This window comes from Amia ocellicauda, unplaced genomic scaffold, assembly GCF_036373705.1.
Source record: "Amia ocellicauda isolate fAmiCal2 unplaced genomic scaffold, fAmiCal2.hap1 HAP1_SCAFFOLD_65, whole genome shotgun sequence".
Classification (NCBI taxonomy): domain Eukaryota; kingdom Metazoa; phylum Chordata; class Actinopteri; order Amiiformes; family Amiidae; genus Amia; species Amia ocellicauda.
Window position 1 is genome coordinate 47,501 of NW_027102995.1, and position 20,000 is coordinate 67,500.

General features: G+C 43.5%; 14 non-coding genes and 3 pseudogenes across 14 annotated transcripts; all 17 read left to right on the plus strand.

Moving 5' to 3' along the window:
- The first annotated feature begins 155 nt into the window (after positions 1 to 155).
- On the plus strand, positions 156 to 274 carry LOC136741175 (5S ribosomal RNA). The gene has a single exon (XR_010813922.1). It is a non-coding gene; the product is annotated as a 5S ribosomal RNA (ribosomal RNA).
- A 1,066-nt stretch (positions 275 to 1,340) lies between these two features.
- LOC136741234 (5S ribosomal RNA) lies at positions 1,341 to 1,459 on the plus strand. Its single transcript, XR_010813976.1, has one exon. It is a non-coding gene; the product is annotated as a 5S ribosomal RNA (ribosomal RNA).
- A 1,055-nt stretch (positions 1,460 to 2,514) lies between these two features.
- On the plus strand, positions 2,515 to 2,633 carry LOC136741019 (5S ribosomal RNA). Its single transcript, XR_010813776.1, has one exon. It is a non-coding gene; the product is annotated as a 5S ribosomal RNA (ribosomal RNA).
- Positions 2,634 to 3,688: 1,055 nt separating this feature from the next.
- LOC136741128 (5S ribosomal RNA) lies at positions 3,689 to 3,807 on the plus strand. The gene has a single exon (XR_010813878.1). It is a non-coding gene; the product is annotated as a 5S ribosomal RNA (ribosomal RNA).
- A 1,055-nt stretch (positions 3,808 to 4,862) lies between these two features.
- LOC136741093 (5S ribosomal RNA) lies at positions 4,863 to 4,981 on the plus strand. The gene has a single exon (XR_010813846.1). It is a non-coding gene; the product is annotated as a 5S ribosomal RNA (ribosomal RNA).
- Positions 4,982 to 6,036: 1,055 nt separating this feature from the next.
- Positions 6,037 to 6,155, plus strand: LOC136741204 (5S ribosomal RNA). Its single transcript, XR_010813948.1, has one exon. It is a non-coding gene; the product is annotated as a 5S ribosomal RNA (ribosomal RNA).
- A 1,055-nt stretch (positions 6,156 to 7,210) lies between these two features.
- LOC136741165 (5S ribosomal RNA) lies at positions 7,211 to 7,329 on the plus strand. Its single transcript, XR_010813912.1, has one exon. It is a non-coding gene; the product is annotated as a 5S ribosomal RNA (ribosomal RNA).
- A 1,066-nt stretch (positions 7,330 to 8,395) lies between these two features.
- Positions 8,396 to 8,514, plus strand: LOC136741067 (5S ribosomal RNA). The gene has a single exon (XR_010813821.1). It is a non-coding gene; the product is annotated as a 5S ribosomal RNA (ribosomal RNA).
- A 1,055-nt stretch (positions 8,515 to 9,569) lies between these two features.
- LOC136740971 (5S ribosomal RNA) lies at positions 9,570 to 9,688 on the plus strand. The gene has a single exon (XR_010813729.1). It is a non-coding gene; the product is annotated as a 5S ribosomal RNA (ribosomal RNA).
- Positions 9,689 to 10,743: 1,055 nt separating this feature from the next.
- LOC136741020 (5S ribosomal RNA) lies at positions 10,744 to 10,862 on the plus strand. The gene has a single exon (XR_010813777.1). It is a non-coding gene; the product is annotated as a 5S ribosomal RNA (ribosomal RNA).
- Positions 10,863 to 11,928: 1,066 nt separating this feature from the next.
- On the plus strand, positions 11,929 to 12,047 carry LOC136740942 (5S ribosomal RNA). Its single transcript, XR_010813701.1, has one exon. It is a non-coding gene; the product is annotated as a 5S ribosomal RNA (ribosomal RNA).
- A 1,055-nt stretch (positions 12,048 to 13,102) lies between these two features.
- On the plus strand, positions 13,103 to 13,221 carry LOC136741185 (5S ribosomal RNA). The gene has a single exon (XR_010813931.1). It is a non-coding gene; the product is annotated as a 5S ribosomal RNA (ribosomal RNA).
- Positions 13,222 to 14,287: 1,066 nt separating this feature from the next.
- On the plus strand, positions 14,288 to 14,416 carry LOC136741192 (uncharacterized; annotated as a pseudogene).
- A 1,066-nt stretch (positions 14,417 to 15,482) lies between these two features.
- On the plus strand, positions 15,483 to 15,591 carry LOC136741284 (uncharacterized; annotated as a pseudogene).
- Positions 15,592 to 16,646: 1,055 nt separating this feature from the next.
- LOC136741131 (5S ribosomal RNA) lies at positions 16,647 to 16,765 on the plus strand. The gene has a single exon (XR_010813881.1). It is a non-coding gene; the product is annotated as a 5S ribosomal RNA (ribosomal RNA).
- Positions 16,766 to 17,831: 1,066 nt separating this feature from the next.
- Positions 17,832 to 17,940, plus strand: LOC136741238 (uncharacterized; annotated as a pseudogene).
- A 1,066-nt stretch (positions 17,941 to 19,006) lies between these two features.
- Positions 19,007 to 19,125, plus strand: LOC136741112 (5S ribosomal RNA). The gene has a single exon (XR_010813863.1). It is a non-coding gene; the product is annotated as a 5S ribosomal RNA (ribosomal RNA).
- Positions 19,126 to 20,000: the final 875 nt, after the last annotated feature.

The following is a 20,000-nucleotide window of genomic DNA, read 5'->3' on the forward strand; positions in this document are numbered from 1 at the left end:
CAACGTTGCCACAACGTTTCGTGTTAGCAGGGACTGTCTGCGGCGCGCTGGTGTGTCCCGGACTTTAGAGTAGAGAGACAGTTCATTTGCAAGTATCAGCGGCAGAAACGGATATTGCCTTCCCTTTAAGTAGAGCGTCAGGGACAGCCTCCCTGGCTTACGGCCATACTAGCCTGAATACGCCCGATCTCGTCCGATCTCGGAAGCTAAGCAGGCTCGGGCCTGGTCAGTACTTGGATGGTAGACGGCCTGGGAATACCAGGTGCTGTAAGCTTTTGCATCTTTTACACACCAGAGGGCGACAAATCACGAGTTTTAACTTTGGATACACGCAATTTCATCATTATTTCAGATTTGACTTCCCCAAATACACAGGCATACAATAGATCTTGTTCTCCAACGTAAACGGTCCCTAGTAACTAGGGTACATTCGTAAATACATTGAGCATCATGGCTAGAAGTGACTAAATGTTGCCTAATCTTTCTCATCGAGAAATGACACAATTACAGCAACACAAAAAGGAACTCCACCGGACAAAGTTCAGTGCTCACAAGGAGCCTCATTCAACACACACGGTTCCATTCCCATTCATGCAAAGCACGAAAGTGTAAAACTTGGGAACATACTTGAGAGCAAAGATCACATTCAATCTCATTCAAGGCACGGATGTGAATGCAACGGGATGAAATTACTGAAATGATGCCTGCCCTCGAACTGTGATGATGGACTACCCGACTCGCCAATAATATTGGGTTCTGGTGTATTGAAATACAGGAGCTGCTGGATTTGTGTGTTTTCTTACCCCCTCACCATAGTTTGTCAAATGTTTAAACAACTGAACTTATATTCAAGGTTTGATTCTCTTCATATGTTTTACTGGTTTACATTTGTCTCAGCAACCTGTTGAATGATTCTTCTGCTTTCAAAACAAAATGACAACAGGATGAATGCACACACTTGAAAATACAATACATGCAATGTTATGCATCATAGTGATGCAACCTCCTTTCAGTTTCATACTGCATGTCAATTGAAATCCTTACTGAAATGCACACCTTCTCAAGATTGCGCTTGACTGGCGTGTCAGGCACTCAATTACAGCTGTTTTATCAAGACAATGTGTTCGTTTTGTAATATATAGTTCCGGTCTGGTGTGGCACCCCAGCTAACGCACAACGTTGCCACAATGTTGCCACAACGTGGCGTGTTAGCAGGGACTGTCTGCGGCGCGCTGGTGTGTCCCAGGCTTTAGAGAAGAGAGACAGTTCAACTGTAAGTATGAACGGCAGAAACGGATATTGCCTTCCCTTTAAGTAGAGCGTCAGGGACAGCCTTCCTGGCTTACGGCCCTACTAGCCTGAATACGCCCGATCTCGTCCGATCTCGGAAGCTAAGCAGGCTCGTTCCTGGTCAGTACTTGCATGGGAGACCGCCTGGGAATACCAGGTGCTGTAAGCTTTTGCATCTTTTACACACCAGAGGGCGACAAATCACGAGTTTTAACTTTGGATACACGCAATTTCATCATTATTTCAGATTTGACTTCCCCAAATACACAGGCATACAATAGATCTTGTTCTCCAACGTAAACGGTCCCTAGTAACTAGGGTACATTCGTAAATAAATTGAGCATCATGGCTAGAAGTGACTAAATGTTGCCTAATCTTTCTCATCGAGAAATGACACAATTACAGCAACACAAAAAGGAACTCCACCGGACAAAGTTCAGTGCTCACAAGGAGCCTCATTCAACACACACGGTTCCATTCCCATTCATGCAAAGCACGAAAGTGTAAAACTTGGGAACATACTTGAGAGCAAAGATCACATTCAATCTCATTCAAGGCACGGATGTGAATGCAACGGGATGAAATTACTGAAATGATGCCTGCCCTCGAACTGTGATGATGGACTACCCGACTCGCCAATAATATTGGGTTCTGGTGTATTGAAATACAGGAGCTGCTGGATTTGTGTGTTTTCTTACCCCCTCACCATAGTTTGTCAAATGTTTAAACAACTGAACTTATATTCAAGGTTTGTTTCTCTTCATATGTTTTACTGGTTTACATTTGTCTCAGCAACCTGTTGAATGATTCTTCTGCTTTCAAAGCAAAATGACAACAGGATGAATGCACACACTTGAAAATACAATACATGCAATGTTATGCATCATAGTGATGCAACCTCCTTTCAGTTTCATACTGCATGTCAATTGAAATCCTTACTGAAATGCACACCTTCTCAAGATTGCGCTTGACTGGCGTGTCAGGCACTCAATTACAGCTGTTTTATCAAGAGAATGTGTTCGTTTTGTAATATATAGTTCCGGTCTGGTGTGGCACCCCAGCTAACGCACAACGTTGCCACAACGTTTCGTGTTAGCAGGGACTGTCTGCGGCGCGCTGGTGTGTCCCGGACTTTAGAGTAGAGAGACAGTTCAACTGCAAGTATGAGCGGCAGAAACGGATATTGCCTTCCCTTTAAGTAGAGCATCAGGGACAGCCTCTCCGGCTTACGGCCATACTAGCCTGAATACGCCCGATCTCGTCCGATCTCGGAAGCTAAGCAGGCTCCGGCCTGGTCAGTACTTGGATGGGAGACCGCCTGGGAATACCAGGTGCTGTAAGCTTTTGCATCTTTTACACACCAGAGGGCGACAAATCACGAGTTTTAACTTTGGATACACGCAATTTCATCATTATTTCAGATTTGACTTCCCCAAATACACAGGCATACAATAGATCTTGTTCTCCAACGTAAACGGTCCCTAGTAACTAGGGTACATTCGTAAATAAATTGAGCATCATGGCTTGAAGTGACTAAATGTTGCCTAATCTTTCTCATCGAGAAATGACACAATTACAGCAACACAAAAAGGAACTCCACCGGACAAAGTTCAGTGCTCACAAGGAGCCTCATTCAACACACACGGTTCCATTCCCATTCATGCAAAGCACGAAAGTGTAAAACTTGGGAACATACTTGAGAGCAAAGATCACATTCAATCTCATTCAAGGCACGGATGTGAATGCAACGGGATGAAATTACTGAAATGATGCCTGCCCTCGAACTGTGATGATGGACTACCCGACTCGCCAATAATATTGGGTTCTGGTGTATTGAAATACAGGAGCTGCTGGATTTGTGTGTTTTCTTACCCCCTCACCATAGTTTGTCAAATGTTTAAACAACTGAACTTATATTCAAGGTTTGTTTCTCTTCATATGTTTTACTGGTTTACATTTGTCTCAGCAACCTGTTGAATGATTCTTCTGCTTTCAAAACAAAATGACAACAGGATGAATGCACACACTTGAAAATACAATACATGCAATGTTATGCATCATAGTGATGCAACCTCCTTTCAGTTTCATACTGCATGTCAATTGAAATCCTTACTGAGATGCACACCTTCTCAAGATTGCGCTTGACAGGCGTGTCAGGCACTCAATTACAGCTGTTTTATCAAGACAATGTGTTCGTTTTGTAAAATATAGTTCCGGTCTGGAGTGGCACCCCAGCTAACGCACAACGTTGCCACAACGTTTCGTGTTAGCAGGGACTGTCTGCGGCGCGCTGGTGTGTCCCGGACTTTAGAGTAGAGAGACAGTTCAACTGCAAGTATGAGCGGCAGAAACGGATATTGCCTTCCCTTTATGTAGAGCATCAGGGACAGCCTGCCCAGCTTACGGCCATACTAGCCTGAATACGCCCGATCTCGTCCGATCTCGGAAGCTAAGCAGGCTCCGGCCTGGTCAGTACTTGGATGGGAGACTGCCTGGGAATACCAGGTGCTGTAAGCTTTTCCATCTTTTACACACCAGAGGGCGACAAATCACGAGTTTTAACTTTGGATACACGCAATTTCATCATTATTTCAGATTTGACTTCCCCAAATACACAGGCATACAATAGATCTTGTTCTCCAACGTAAACGGTCCCTAGTAACTAGGGTACATTCGTAAATAAATTGAGCATCATGGCTAGAAGTGACTAAATGTTGCCTAATCTTTCTCATCGAGAAATGACACAATTACAGCAACACAAAAAGGAACTCCACCGGACAAAGTTCAGTGCTCACAAGGAGCCTCATTCAACACACACGGTTCCATTCCCATTCATGCAAAGCACGAAAGTGTAAAACTTGGGAACATACTTGAGAGCAAAGATCACATTCAATCTCATTCAAGGCACGGATGTGAATGCAACGGGATGAAATTACTGAAATGATGCCTGCCCTCGAACTGTGATGATGGACTACCCGACTCGCCAATAATATTGGGTTCTGGTGTATTGAAATACAGGAGCTGCTGGATTTGTGTGTTTTCTTACCCCCTCACCATAGTTTGTCAAATGTTTAAACAACTGAACTTATATTCAAGGTTTGTTTCTCTTCATATGTTTTACTGGTTTACATTTGTCTCAGCAACCTGTTGAATGATTCTTCTGCTTTCAAAACAAAATGACAACAGGATGAATGCACACACTTGAAAATACAATACATGCAATGTTTTGCATCATAGTGAAGCAACCTCCTTTCAGTTTCATACTGCATGTCAATTGAAATCCTTACTAAAATGCACACCTTCTCAAGATTGCGCTTTACTGGCGTGTCAGGAACTCAATTACAGCTGTATTATCAAGACAATGTGTTCGTTTTGTAAAATATAGTTCCGGTCTGGTGTGGCACCCCAGCTAACGCACAACGTTGCCACAACGTTTCGTGTTAGCAGGGACTGTCTGCGGCGCGCTGGTGTGTCCCGGACTTTAGAGTAGAGAGACAGTTCAACAGCAAGTATGAGCGACAGAAACGGATATTGCCTTCCCTTTAAGTAGAGCGTCAGGGACAGCTTCCCTGGCTTACGGCCATACTAGCCTGAATACGCCCGATCTCGTCCGATCTTGGAAGCTAAGCAGGCTCGGGCCTGGTCAGTACTTGGATGGGAGACCGCCTGGGAATACCAGGTGCTGTAAGTTTTTGCATCTTTTACACACCAGAGGGCAACAAATCACGAGTTTTAACTTTGGATACACGCAATTTCATCATTATTTCAGATTTGACTTCCCCAAATACACAGGCATACAATAGATCTTGTTCTCCAACGTAAACGGTCCCTAGTAACTAGGGTACATTCGTAAATAAATTGAGCATCATGGCTAGAAGTGACTAAATGTTGCCTAATCTTTCTCATCGAGAAATGACACAATTACAGCAACACAGAAAGGAACTCCACCGGACAAAGTTCAGTGCTCACAAGGAGCCTCATTCAACACACACGGTTCCATTCCCATTCATGCAAAGCACGAAAGTGTAAAACTTGGGAACATACTTGAGAGCAAAGATCACATTCAATCTCATTCAAGGCACGGATGTGAATGCAACGGGATGAAATTACTGAAATGATGCCTGCCCTCGAACTGTGATGATGGACTACCCGACTCGCCAATAATATTGGGTTCTGGTGTATTGAAATACAGGAGCTGCTGGATTTGTGTGTTTTCTTACCCCCTCACCATAGTTTGTCAAATGTTTATACAACTGAACTTATATTCAAGGTTTGTTTCTCTTCATATGTTTTACTGGTTTACATTTGTCTCATCAACCTGTTGAATGATTCTTCTGCTTTCAAAACAAAATGACAACAGGATGAATGCACACACTTGAAAATACAATACATGCAATGTTATGCATCATAGTGATGCAACCTCCTTTCAGTTTCATACTGCATGTCAATTGAAATCCTTACTGAAATGCACACCTTCTCAAGATTGCGCTTGACTGGCGTGTCAGGCACTCAATTACAGCTGTTTTATCAAGACAATGTGTTCGTTTTGTAAAATATAGTTCCGGTCTGGTGTGGCACCCCAGCTAACGCACAACGTTGCCACAACTTTTCGTGTTAGCAGGGACTGTCTGCGGCGCGCTGGTGTGTCCCGGACTTTAGAGTAGAGAGACAGTTCAACTGCAAGTATGAGCGGCAGAAACGGATATTGCCTTCCCTTTAAGTAGAGCGTCAGGGACAGCTTCCCCTGCTTACGGCCATACTAGCCTGAATACGCCCGATCTCGTCCGATCTTGGAAGCTAAACAGGCTCCGGCCTGGTCAGTACTTGGATGGGAAACCGCATGGGAATACCAGGTGCTGTAAGCTTTTGCATCTTTTACACACCAGAGGGCGACAAATCACGAGTTTTAACTTTGGATACACGCAATTTCATCATTATTTCAGATTTGACTTCCCCAAATACACAGGCATACAATAGATCTTGTTCTCCAACGTAAACGGTCCCTAGTAACTAGGGTACATTCGTAAATAAATTGAGCATCATGGCTAGAAGTGACTAAATGTTGCCTAATCTTTCTCATCGAGAAATGACACAATTACAGCAACACAAAAAGGAACTCCACCGGACAAAGTTCAGTGTTCACAAGGAGCCTCATTCAACACACACGGTTCCATTCCCATTCATGCAAAGCACGAAAGTGTAAAACTTGGGAACATACTTGAGAGCAAAGATCACATTCAATCTCATTCAAGGCACGGATGTGAATGCAACGGGATGAAATTACTGAAATGATGCCTGCCCTCGAACTGTGATGATGGACTACCCGACTCGCCAATAATATTGGGTTCTGGTGTATTGAAATACAGGAGCTGCTGGATTTGTGTGTTTTCTTACCCCCTCACCATAGTTTGTCAAATGTTTAAACAACTGAACTTATATTCAAGGTTTGTTTCTCTTCATATGTTTTACTGGTTTACATTTGTCTCAGCAACCTGTTGAATGATTCTTCTGCTTTCAAAACAAAATGACAACAGGATGAATGCACACACTTGAAAATACAATACATGCAATGTTATGCATCATAGTGATGCAACCTCCTTTCAGTTTCATACTGCATGTCAATTGAAATCCTTACTGAAATGCGCACCTTCTCAAGATTGCGCTTGACTGGCGTGTCAGGCACTCAATTACAGCTGTTTTATCAAGACAATGTGTTCGTTTTGTAAAATATAGTTCCGGTCTGGTGTGGCACCCCAGCTAACGCACAACGTTGCCACAACGTTTCGTGTTAGCAGGGACTGTCTGCGGCGCGCTGGTGTGTCCCGGACTTTAGAGTAGAGAGACAGTTCAACTGCAAGTATGAGCGGCAGAAACGGATATTGCCTTCCCTTTAAGTAGAGCGTCAGGGACAGCCTCCCTGGCTTACGGCCGTACTAGCCTGAATACGCCTGATTTCGTCCGATCTCGGAAGCTAAGCAGGCTCGGGCCTGGTCAGTACTTGGATGGGAGACCGCCTGGGAATACCAGGTGCTGTAAGCTTTTGCATCTTTTACACACCAGAGGGCGACAAATCACGAGTTTTAACTTTGGATACACGCAATTTCATCATTATTTCAGATTTGACTTCCCCAAATACACAGGCATACAATAGATCTTGTTCTCCAACGTAAACGGTCCCTAGTAACTAGGGTACATTCGTAAATAAATTGAGCATCATGGCTAGAAGTGACTAAATGTTGCCTAATCTTTCTCATCGAGAAATGACACAATTACAGCAACACAAAAAGGAACTCCACCGGACAAAGTTCAGTGCTCACAAGGAGCCTCATTCAACACACACGGTTCCATTCCCATTCATGCAAAGCACGAAAGTGTAAAACTTGGGAACATACTTGAGAGCAAAGATCACATTCAATCTCATTCAAGGCACGGATGTGAATGCAACGGGATGAAATTACTGAAATGATGCCTGCCCTCGAACTGTGATGATGGACTACCCGACTCGCCAATAATATTGGGTTCTGGTGTATTGAAATACAGGAGCTGCTGGATTTGTGTGTTTTCTTACCCCCTCACCATAGTTTGTCAAATGTTTAAACAACTGAACTTATATTCAAGGTTTGTTTCTCTTCATATGTTTTACTGGTTTACATTTGTCTCAGCAACCTGTTGAATGATTCTTCTGCTTTCAAAACAAAATGACAACAGGATGAATGCACACACTTGAAAATACAATACATGCAATGTTATGCATCATAGTGATGCAACCTCCTTTCAGTTTCATACTGCATGTCAATTGAAATCCTTACTGAAATGCACACCTTCTCAAGATTGCGCTTGACGGGCGTGTCAGGCACTCAATTACAGCTGTTTTATCAAGACAATGTGTTCGTTTTGTAATATATAGTTCCGGTCTGGTGTGGCACCCCAGCTAACGCACAACGTTGCCACAATGTTGCCACAACGTGGCGTGTTAGCAGGGACTGTCTGCGGCGCGCTGGTGTGTCCCGGGCTTTAGAGTAGAGAGACAGTTCAACTGTAAGTATGAACGGCAGAAACGGATATTGCCTTCCCTTTAAGTAGAGCGTCAGGGACAGCCTCACTGGCTTACGGCCATACTAGCCTGAATACGCCCGATCTCGTCCGATCTCAGAAGCTAAGCAGGCTCGGGCCTGGTCAGTACTTGGATGGGAGACCGCCTGGGAATACCTGGTGCTGTAAGCTTTTGCATCTTTTACACACCAGAGGGCGACAAATCACGAGTTTTAACTTTGGATACACGCAATTTCATCATTATTTCAGATTTGACTTCCCCAAATACACAGGCATACAATAGATCTTGTTCTCCAACGTAAACGGTCCCTAGTAACTAGGGTACATTCGTAAATAAATTGAGCATCATGGCTAGAAGTGACTAAATGTTGCCTAATCTTTCTCATCGAGAAATGACACAATTACAGCAACACAAAAAGGAACTCCACTGGACAAAGTTCAGTGCTCACAAGGAGCCTCATTCAACACACACGGTTCCATTCCCATTCATGCAAAGCACGAAAGTGTAAAACTTGGGAACATACTTGAGAGCAAAGATCACATTCAATCTCATTCAAGGCACGGATGTGAATGCAACGGGATGAAATTACTGAAATGATGCCTGCCCTCGAACTGTGATGATGGACTACCCGACTCGCCAATAATATTGGGTTCTGGTGTATTGAAATACAGGAGCTGCTGGATTTGTGTGTTTTCTTACCCCCTCACCATAGTTTGTCAAATGTTTATACAACTGAACTTATATTCAAGGTTTGTTTCTCTTCATATGTTTTACTGGTTTACATTTGTCTCAGCAACCTGTTGAATGATACTTCTGCATTCAAAACAAAATGACAACAGGATGAATGCACACACTTGAAAATACAATACATGCAATGTTATGCATCATAGTGATGCAACCTCCTTTCAGTTTCATACTGCATGTCAATTGAAATCCTTACTGAAATGCACACCTTCTCAAGATTGCGCTTGACTGGCGTGTCAGGCACTCAATTACAGCTGTTTTATCAAGACAATGTGTTCGTTTTGTAAAATATAGTTCCGGTCTGGTGTGGCACCCCAGCTAACGCACAACGTTGCCACAACGTTTCGTGTTAGCAGGGACTGTCTGCGGCGCGCTGGTGTGTCCCGGACTTTAGAGTAGAGAGACAGTTCAACTGCAAGTATGAGCGGCAGAAACGGATATTGCCTTCCCTTTAAGTAGAGCGTCAGGGACAGCTTCCCCGGCTTACGGCCATACTAGCCTGAATACGCCCGATCTCGTCCGATCTCGGAAGCTAAGCAGGCTCGGGCCTGGTCAGTACTTGGATGGGAGACCGCCTGGGAATACCAGGTGCTGTAAGCTTTTGCATCTTTTACACACCAGAGGGCGACAAATCACGAGTTTTAACTTTGGATACACGCAATTTCATCATTATTTCAGATTTGACTTCCCCAAATACACAGGCATACAATAGATCTTGTTCTCCAACGTAAACGGTCCCTAGTAACTAGGGTACATTCGTAAATAAATTGAGCATCATGGCTAGAAGTGACTAAATGTTGCCTAATCTTTCTCATCGAGAAATGACACAATTACAGCAACACAAAAAGGAACTCCACCGGACAAAGTTCAGTGCTCACAAGGAGCCTCATTCAACACACACGATTCCATTCCCATTCATGCAAAGCACGAAAGTGTAAAACTTGGGAACATACTTGAGAGCAAAGATCACATTCAATCTCATTCAAGGCACGGATGTGAATGCAACGGGATGAAATTACTGAAATGATGCCTGCCCTCGAACTGTTATGATGGACTACCCGACTCGCCAATAATATTGGGTTCTGGTGTATTGAAATACAGGAGCTGCTGGACTTGTGTGTTTTCTTACCCCCTCACCATAGTTTGTCAAATGTTTAAACAACTGAACTTATATTCAAGGTTTGTTTCTCTTCATATGTTTTACTGGTTTACATTTGTCTCAGCAACCTGTTGAATGATTCTTCTGCTTTCAAAACAAAATGACAACAGGATGAATGCACACACTTGAAAATACAATACATGCAATGTTATGCATCATAGTGATGCAACCTCCTTTCAGTTTCATACTGCATGTCAATTGAAATCCTTACTGAAATGCACACCTTCTCAAGATTGCGCTTGACTGGCGTGTCAGGCACTCAATTACAGCTGTATTATCAAGACAATGTGTTCGTTTTGTAAAATATAGTTCCGGTCTGGTGTGGCACCCCAGTTAACGCACAACGTTGCCACAACGTTTCGTGTTAGCAGGGACTGTCTGCGGCGCGCTGGTGTGTCCCGGACTTTAGAGTAGAGAGACAGTTCAACTGCAAGTATGAGCGGCAGAAACGGATATTGCCTTCCCTTTAAGTAGAGCATCAGGGACAGCCTCCCCGGCTTACGGCCATACTAGCCTGAATACGCCCGATCTCGTCCGATCTCGGAAGCTAAGCAGGCTCCGGCCTGGTCAGTACTTGGATGGGAGACCGCCTGGGAATACCAGGTGCTGTAAGCTTTTGCATCTTTTACACACCAGAGGGCGACAAATCACGAGTTTTAACTTTGGATACACGCAATTTCATCATTATTTCAGATTTGACTTCCCCAAATACACAGGCATACAATAGATCTTGTTCTCCAATGTAAACGGTCCCTAGTAACTAGGGTACATTCGTAAATAAATTGAGCATCATGGCTAGAAGTGACTAAATGTTGCCTAATCTTTCTCATCGAGAAATGACACAATTACAGCAACACAAAAAGGAACTCCACCGGACAAAGTTCAGTGCTCACAAGGAGCCTCATTCAACACACACGGTTCCATTCCCATTCATGCAAAGCACGAAAGTGTAAAACTTGGGAACATACTTGAGAGCAAAGATCACATTCAATCTCATTCAAGGCACGGATGTGAATGCAACGGGATGAAATTACTGAAATGATGCCTGCCCTCGAACTGTGATGATGGACTACCCGACTCGCCAATAATATTGGGTTCTGGTGTATTGAAATACAGGAGCTGCTGGATTTGTGTGTTTTCTTACCCCCTCACCATAGTTTGTCAAATGTTTAAACAACTGAACTTATATTCAAGGTTTGTTTCTCTTCATATGTTTTACTGGTTTACATTTGTCTCAGCAACCTGTTGAATGATTCTTCTGCTTTCAAAACAAAATGACAACAGGATGAATGCACACACTTGAAAATACAATACATGCAATGTTATGCATCATAGTGATGCAACCTCCTTTCAGTTTCATACTGCATGTCAATTGAAATCCTTACTGAAATGCACACCTTCTCAAGATTGCGCTTGACTGGCGTGTCAGGCACTCAATTACAGCTGTTTTATCAAGACAATGTGTTCGTTTTGTAAAATATAGTTCCGGTCTGGTGTGGCACCCCAGCTAACGCACAACGTTGCCACAACGTTGCCACAACGTGGCGTGTTAGCAGGGACTGTCTGCGGCGCACTGGTGTGTCCCGGGCTTTAGAGTAGAGAGACAGTTCAACTGTAAGTATGAACGGCAGAAAAGGATATTGCCTTCCCTTTAAGTAGAGCGTCAGGGACAGCCTCCCTGGCTTACGGCCATACTAGCCTGAATACGCCCGATCTCGTCCGATCTCGGAAGCTAAGCAGGCTCTGGCCTGGTCAGTACTTGGATGGGAGACCGCCTGGGAATACCAGGTGCTGTAAGCTTTTGCATCTTTTACACACCAGAGGGCGACAAATCACGAGTTTTAACTTTGGATACACGCAATTTCATCATTATTTCAGATTTGACTTCCCCAAATACACAGGCATACAATAGATCTTGTTCTCCAACGTAAACGGTCCCTAGTAACTAGGGTACATTCGTAAATAAATTGAGCATCATGGCTAGAAGTGACTAAATGTTGCCTAATCTTTCTCATCGAGAAATGACACAATTACAGCAACACAAAAAGGAACTCCACTGGACAAAGTTCAGTGCTCACAAGGAGCCTCATTCAACACACACGGTTCCATTCCCATTCATGCAAAGCACGAAAGTGTAAAACTTGGGAACATACTTGAGAGCAAAGATCACATTCAATCTCATTCAAGGCACGGATGTGAATGCAACGGGATGAAATTACTGAAATGATGCCTGCCCTCGAACTGTGATGATGGACTACCCGACTCGCCAATAATATTGGGTTCTGGTGTATTGAAATACAGGAGCTGCTGGATTTGTGTGTTTTCTTACCCCCTCACCATAGTTTGTCAAATGTTTATACAACTGAACTTATATTCAAGGTTTGTTTCTCTTCATATGTTTTACTGGTTTACATTTGTCTCAGCAACCTGTTGAATGATTCTTCTGCTTTCAAAACAAAATGACAACAGGATGAATGCACACACTTGAAAATACAATACATGCAATGTTATGCATCATAGTGATGCAACCTCCTTTCAGTTTCATACTGCATGTCAATTGAAATCCTTACTGAAATGCACACCTTCTCAAGATTGCGCTTGACTGGCGTGTCAGGCACTCAATTACAGCTGTTTTATCAAGACAATGTGTTCGTTTTGTAAAATATAGTTCCGGTCTGGTGTGGCACCCCAGCTAACGCACAACGTTGCCACAACGTTTCGTGTTAGCAGGGACTGTCTGCGGCGCGCTGGTGTGTCCCGGACTTTAGAGTAGAGAGACAGTTCAACTGCAAGTATGAGCGGCAGAAACGGATATTGCCTTCCCTTTAAGTAGAGCGTCAGGGACAGCTTCCCCGGCTTACGGCCATACTAGCCTGAATACGCCAGATCTCGTCCAATCTCGGAAGCTAAGCAGGCTCGGGCCTGGTCAGTACTTGGATGGGAGACCGCCTGGGAATACCAGGTGCTGTAAGCTTTTGCATCTTTTACACACCAGAGGGCGACAAATCACGAGTTTTAACTTTGGATACACGCAATTTCATCATTATTTCAGATTTGACTTCCCCAAATACACAGGCATACAATAGATCTTGTTCTCCAACGTAAACGGTCCCTAGTAACTAGGGTACATTCGTAAATAAATTGAGCATCATGGCTAGAAGTGACTAAATGTTGCCTAATCTTTCTCATCGAGAAATGACACAATTACAGCAACACAAAAAGGAACTCCACCGGACAAAGTTCAGTGCTCACAAGGAGCCTCATTCAACACACACGGTTCCATTCCCATTCATGCAAAGCACGAAAGTGTAAAACTTGGGAACATACTTGAGAGCAAAGATCACATTCAATCTCATTCAAGGCACGGATGTGAATGCAACGGGATGAAATTACTGAAATGATGCCTGCCCTCGAACTGTGATGATGGACTACCCGACTCGCCAATAATATTGGGTTCTGGTGTATTGAAATACAGGAGCTGCTGGATTTGTGTGTTTTCTTACCCCCTCACCATAGTTTGTCAAATGTTTAAACAACTGAACTTATATTCAAGGTTTGTTTCTCTTCATATGTTTTACTGGTTTACATTTGTCTCAGCAACCTGTTGAATGATTCTTCTGCTTTCAAAACAAAATGACAACAGGATGAATGCACACACTTGAAAATACAATACATGCAATGTTATGCATCATAGTGATGCAACCTCCTTTCAGTTTCATACTGCATGTCAATTGAAATCCTTACTGAAATGCACACCTTCTCAAGATTGCGCTTGACGGGCGTGTCAGGCACTCAATTACAGCTGTTTTATCAAGACAATGTGTTCGTTTTGTAATATATAGTTCCGGTCTGGTGTGGCACCCCAGCTAACGCACAACGTTGCCACAATGTTGCCACAACGTGGCGTGTTAGCAGGGACTGTCTGCGGCGCGCTGGTGTGTCCCGGGCTTTAGAGTAGAGAGACAGTTCAACTGTAAGTATGAACGGCAGAAACGGATATTGCCTTCCCTTTAAGTAGAGCGTCAGGGACAGCCTCACTGGCTTACGGCCATACTAGCCTGAATACGCCCGATCTCGTCCGATCTCGTCCGATCTCGGAAGCTAAGCAGGCTCGGGCCTGGTCAGTACTTGGATGGGAGACCGCCTGGGAATACCTGGTGCTGTAAGCTTTTGCATCTTTTACACACCAGAGGGCGACAAATCACGAGTTTTAACTTTGGATACACGCAATTTCATCATTATTTCAGATTTGACTTCCCCAAATACACAGGCATACAATAGATCTTGTTCTCCAACGTAAACGGTCCCTAGTAACTAGGGTACATTCGTAAATAAATTGAGCATCATGGCTAGAAGTGACTAAATGTTGCCTAATCTTTCTCATCGAGAAATGACACAATTACAGCAACACAAAAAGGAACTCCACCGGACAAAGTTCAGTGCTCACAAGGAGCCTCATTCAACACACACGGTTCCATTCCCATTCATGCAAAGCACGAAAGTGTAAAACTTGGGAACATACTTGAGAGCAAAGATCACATTCAATCTCATTCAAGGCACGGATGTGAATGCAACGGGATGAAATTACTGAAATGATGCCTGCCCTCGAACTGTGATGATGGACTACCCGACTCGCCAATAATATTGGGTTCTGGTGTATTGAAATACAGGAGCTGCTGGATTTGTGTGTTTTCTTACCCCCTCACCATAGTTTGTCAAATGTTTAAACAACTGAACTTATATTCAAGGTATGTTTCTCTTCATATGTTTTACTGGTTTACATTTGTCTCAGCAACCTGTTGAATGATTCTTCTGCTTTCAAAACAAAATGACAACAGGATGAATGCACACACTTGAAAATACAATACATGCAATGTTATGCATCATAGTGATGCAACCTCCTTTCAGTTTCATACTGCATGTCAATTGAAATCCTTACTGAAATGCACACCTTCTCAAGATTGCGCTTGACTGGCGTGTCAGGCACGCAATTACAGCTGTTTTATCAAGACAATGTGTTCGTTTTGTAATATATAGTTCCGGTCTGGTGTGGCACCCCAGCTAACGCACAACGTTGCCACAATGTTGCCACAATGTGGCATGTAAGCAGGGACTGGCTGCAGCGCGCTGGTGTGTCCCGGGCTTTAGAGTAGAGAGACAGTTCAACTGCAAGTATGAGCGGCAGAAACGGATATTGCCGTCCCTTTAAGTAGAGCGTCAGGGACAGCCTTCCTGGCTTACGGCCATACTAGCCTGAATACGCCCGATCTCGGAAGCTAAGCAGGCTCGTGCCTGGTCAGTACTTGGATGGGAGACAGCCTGGGAATACCAGGTGCTGTAAGCTTTTGCATCTTTTACACACCAAAGGGCGACAAATCACGAGTTTTAACTTTGGATACACGCAATTTCATCATTATTTCAGATTTGACTTCCCCAAATACACAGGCATACAATAGATCTTGTTCTCCAACGTAAACGGTCCCTAGTAACTAGTGTACATTTGTAAATAAATTGAGCATCATGGCTAGAAGTGACTAAATGTTGCCTAATCTTTCTCATCGAGAAATGACACAATTACAGCAACACAAAAAGGAACTCCACCGGACAAAGTTCAGTGCTCACAAGGAGCCTCATTCAACACACACGGTTCCATTCCCATTCATGCAAAGCACGAAAGTGTAAAACTTGGGAACATACTTGAGAGCAAAGATCACATTCAATCTCATTCAAGGCACGGATGTGAATGCAACGGGATGAAATTACTGAAATGATGCCTGCCCTTGAACTGTGATGATGGACTACCCGACTCGCCAATAATATTGGGTTCTGGTGTATTGAAATACAGGAGCTGCTGGATTTGTGTGTTTTCTTACCCCCTCACCATAGTTTGTCAAATGTTTAAACAACTGAACTTATATTCAAGGTTTGTTTCTCTTCATATGTTTTACTGGTTTACATTTGTCTCAGCAACCTGTTGAATGATTCTTCTGCTTTCAAAACAAAATGACAACAGGATGAATGCACACACTTGAAAATACAATACATGCAATGTTATGCATCATAGTGATGCAACCTCCTTTCAGTTTCATACTGCATGTCAATTGAAATCCTTACTGAAATGCACACCTTCTCAAGATTGCGCTTGACTGGCATGTCAGGCACTCAATTACAGCTGTATTATCAAGACAATGTGTTCGTTTTGTAAAATATAGTTCCGGTCTGGTGTGGCACCCCAGCTAACACACAACGTTGCCACAACGTTTCGTGTTAGCAGGGACTGTCTGCGGCGCGCTGGTGTGTCCCGGACTTTAGAGTAGAGAGACAGTTCAACTGCAAGTATGAGCGGCAGAAACGGATATTGCCTTCCCTTTAAGTAGAGCGTCAGGGACAGCTTCCCTGGCTTACGGCCATACTAGCCTGAATACGCCCGATTTCGTCCGATCTTGGAAGCTAAGCAGGCTCGGGCCTGGTCAGTACTTGGATGGGAGACCGCCTGGGAATACCAGGTGCTGTAAGCTTTTGCATCTTTTACACACCAGAGGGCGACAAATCACGAGTTTTAACTTTGGATACACGCAATTTCATCATTATTTCAGATTTGACTTCCCCAAATACACAGGCATACAATAGATCTTGTTCTCCAACGTAAACGGTCCCTAGTAACTAGGGTACATTCGTAAATAAATTGAGCATCATGGCTAGAAGTGACTAAATGTTGCCTAATCTTTCTCATCGAGAAATGACACAATTACAGCAACACAAAAAGGAACTCCACCGGACAAAGTTCAGTGCTCACAAGGAGCCTCATTCAACACACACGGTTCCATTCCCATTCATGCAAAGCACGAAAGTGTAAAACTTGGGAACATACTTGAGAGCAAAGATCACATTCAATCTCATTCAAGGCACGGATGTGAATGCAACGGGATGAAATTACTGAAATGATGCCTGCCCTCGAACTGTGATGATGGACTACCCGACTCGCCAATAATATTGGGTTCTGGTGTATTGAAATACAGGAGCTGCTGGATTTGTGTGTTTTCTTACCCCCTCACCATAGTTTGTCAAATGTTTAAACAACTGAACTTATATTCAAGGTATGTTTCTCTTCATATGTTTTACTGGTTTACATTTGTCTCAGCAACCTGTTGAATGATTCTTCTGCTTTCAAAACAAAATGACAACAGGATGAATGCACACACTTGAAAATACAATACATGCAATGTTATGCATCATAGTGATGCAACCTCCTTTCAGTTTCATACTGCATGTCAATTGAAATCCTTACTGAAATGCACACCTTCTCAAGATTGCGCTTGACTGGCGTGTCAGGCACGCAATTACAGCTGTTTTATCAAGACAATGTGTTCGTTTTGTAATATATAGTTCCGGTCTGGTGTGGCACCCCAGCTAACGCACAACGTTGCCACAATGTTGCCACAACGTGGCATGTAAGAAGGGACTGGCTGCAGCGCGCTGGTGTGTCCCGGGCTTTAGAGTAGAGAGACAGTTCAACTGCAAGTATGAGCGGCAGAAACGGATATTGCCTTCCCTTTAAGTAGAGCGTCAGGGACAGCTTCCCTGGCTTACGGCCATACTAGCCTGAATACGCCCGATCTCGGAAGCTAAGCAGGCTCGGGCCTGGTCAGTACTTGGATGGGAGACCGCCTGGGAATACCAGGTGCTGTAAGCTTTTGCATCTTTTACACACCAGAGGGCGACAAATCACGAGTTTTAACTTTGGATACACGCAATTTCATCATTATTTCAGATTTGACTTCCCCAAATACACAGGCATACAATAGATCTTGTTCTCCAACGTAAACGGTCCCTAGTAACTAGGGTACATTCGTAAATAAATTGAGCATCATGGCTAGAAGTGACTAAATGTTGCCTAATCTTTCTCATCGAGAAATGACACAATTACAGCAACACAAAAAGGAACTCCACCGGACAAAGTTCAGTGCTCACAAGGAGCCTCATTCAACACACACGGTTCCATTCCCATTCATGCAAAGCACGAAAGTGTAAAACTTGGGAACATACTTGAGAGCAAAGATCACATTCAATCTCATTCAAGGCACGGATGTGAATGCAACGGGATGAAATTACTGAAATGATGCCTGCCCTCGAACTGTGATGATGGACTACCCGACTCGCCAATAATATTGGGTTCTGGTGTATTGAAATACAGGAGCTGCTGGATTTGTGTGTTTTCTTACCCCCTCACCATAGTTTGTCAAATGTTTAAACAACTGAACTTATATTCAAGGTTTGTTTCTCTTCATATGTTTTACTGGTTTACATTTGTCTCAGCAACCTGTTGAATGATTCTTCTGCTTTCAAAACAAAATGACAACAGGATGAATGCACACACTTGAAAATACAATACATGCAATGTTATGCATCATAGTGATGCAACCTCCTTTCAGTTTCATACTGCATGTCAATTGAAATCCTTACTGAAATGCACACCTTCTCAAGATTGCGCTTGACTGGCGTGTCAGGCACTCAATTACAGCTGTTTTATCAAGAGAATGTGTTCGTTTTGTAATATATAGTTCCGGTCTGGTGTGGCACCCCAGCTAACGCACAACGTTGCCACAATGTTGCCACAACGTGGCGTGTTAGCAGGGACTGTCTGCGGCGCGCTGGTGTGTCCCGGGCTTTAGAGTAGAGAGACAGTTCAACTGCAAGTATGAACGGCAGAAACGGATATTGCCTTCCCTTTAAGTAGAGCGTCAGGGACAGCCTCCCTGGCTTACGGCCATACTAGCCTGAATACGCCCGATCTCGTCCGATCTCGGAAGCTAAGCAGGCTCGGGCCTGGTCAGTACTTGGATGGGAGAGCGCCTGGGAATACCAGGTGCTGTAAGCTTTTGCATCTTTTACACACCAGAGGGCGACAAATCACGAGTTTTAACTTTGGATACACGCAATTTCATCATTATTTCAGATTTGACTTCCCCAAATACACAGGCATACAATAGATCTTGTTCTCCAACGTAAACGGTCCCTAGTAACTAGGGTACATTCGTAAATAAATTGAGCATCATGGCTAGAAGTGACTAAATGTTGCCTAATCTTTCTCATCGAGAAATGACACAATTACAGCAACACAAAAAGGAACTCCACCGGACAATGTTCAGTGCTCACAAGGAGCTTCATTCAACACACACGGTTCCTTTCCCATTCATGCAAATCACGAAAGTGTAAAACTTGGGAACATACTTGAGAGCAAAGATCACATTCAATCTCATTCAAGGCACGGATGTGAATGCAACGGGATGAAATTACTGAAATGATGCCTGCCCTCGAACTGTGATGATGGACTACCCGACTCGCCAATAATATTGGGTTCTGGTGTATTGAAATACAGGAGCTGCTGGATTTGTGTGTTTTCTTACCCCCTCACCATAGTTTGTCAAATGTTTAAACAACTGAACTTATATTCAAGGTTTGTTTCTCTTCATATGTTTTACTGGTTTACATTTGTCTCAGCAACCTGTTGAATGATTCTTCTGCTTTCAAAACAAAATGACAACAGGATGAATGCACACACTTGAAAATACAATACATGCAATGTTATGCATCATAGTGATGCAACCTCCTTTCAGTTTCATACTGCATGTCAATTGAAATCCTTACTGAAATGCACACCTTCTCAAGATTGCGCTTGACTGGCGTGTCAGGCACTCAATTACAGCTGTTTTATCAAGACAATGTGTTCGTTTTGTAATATATAGTTCCGGT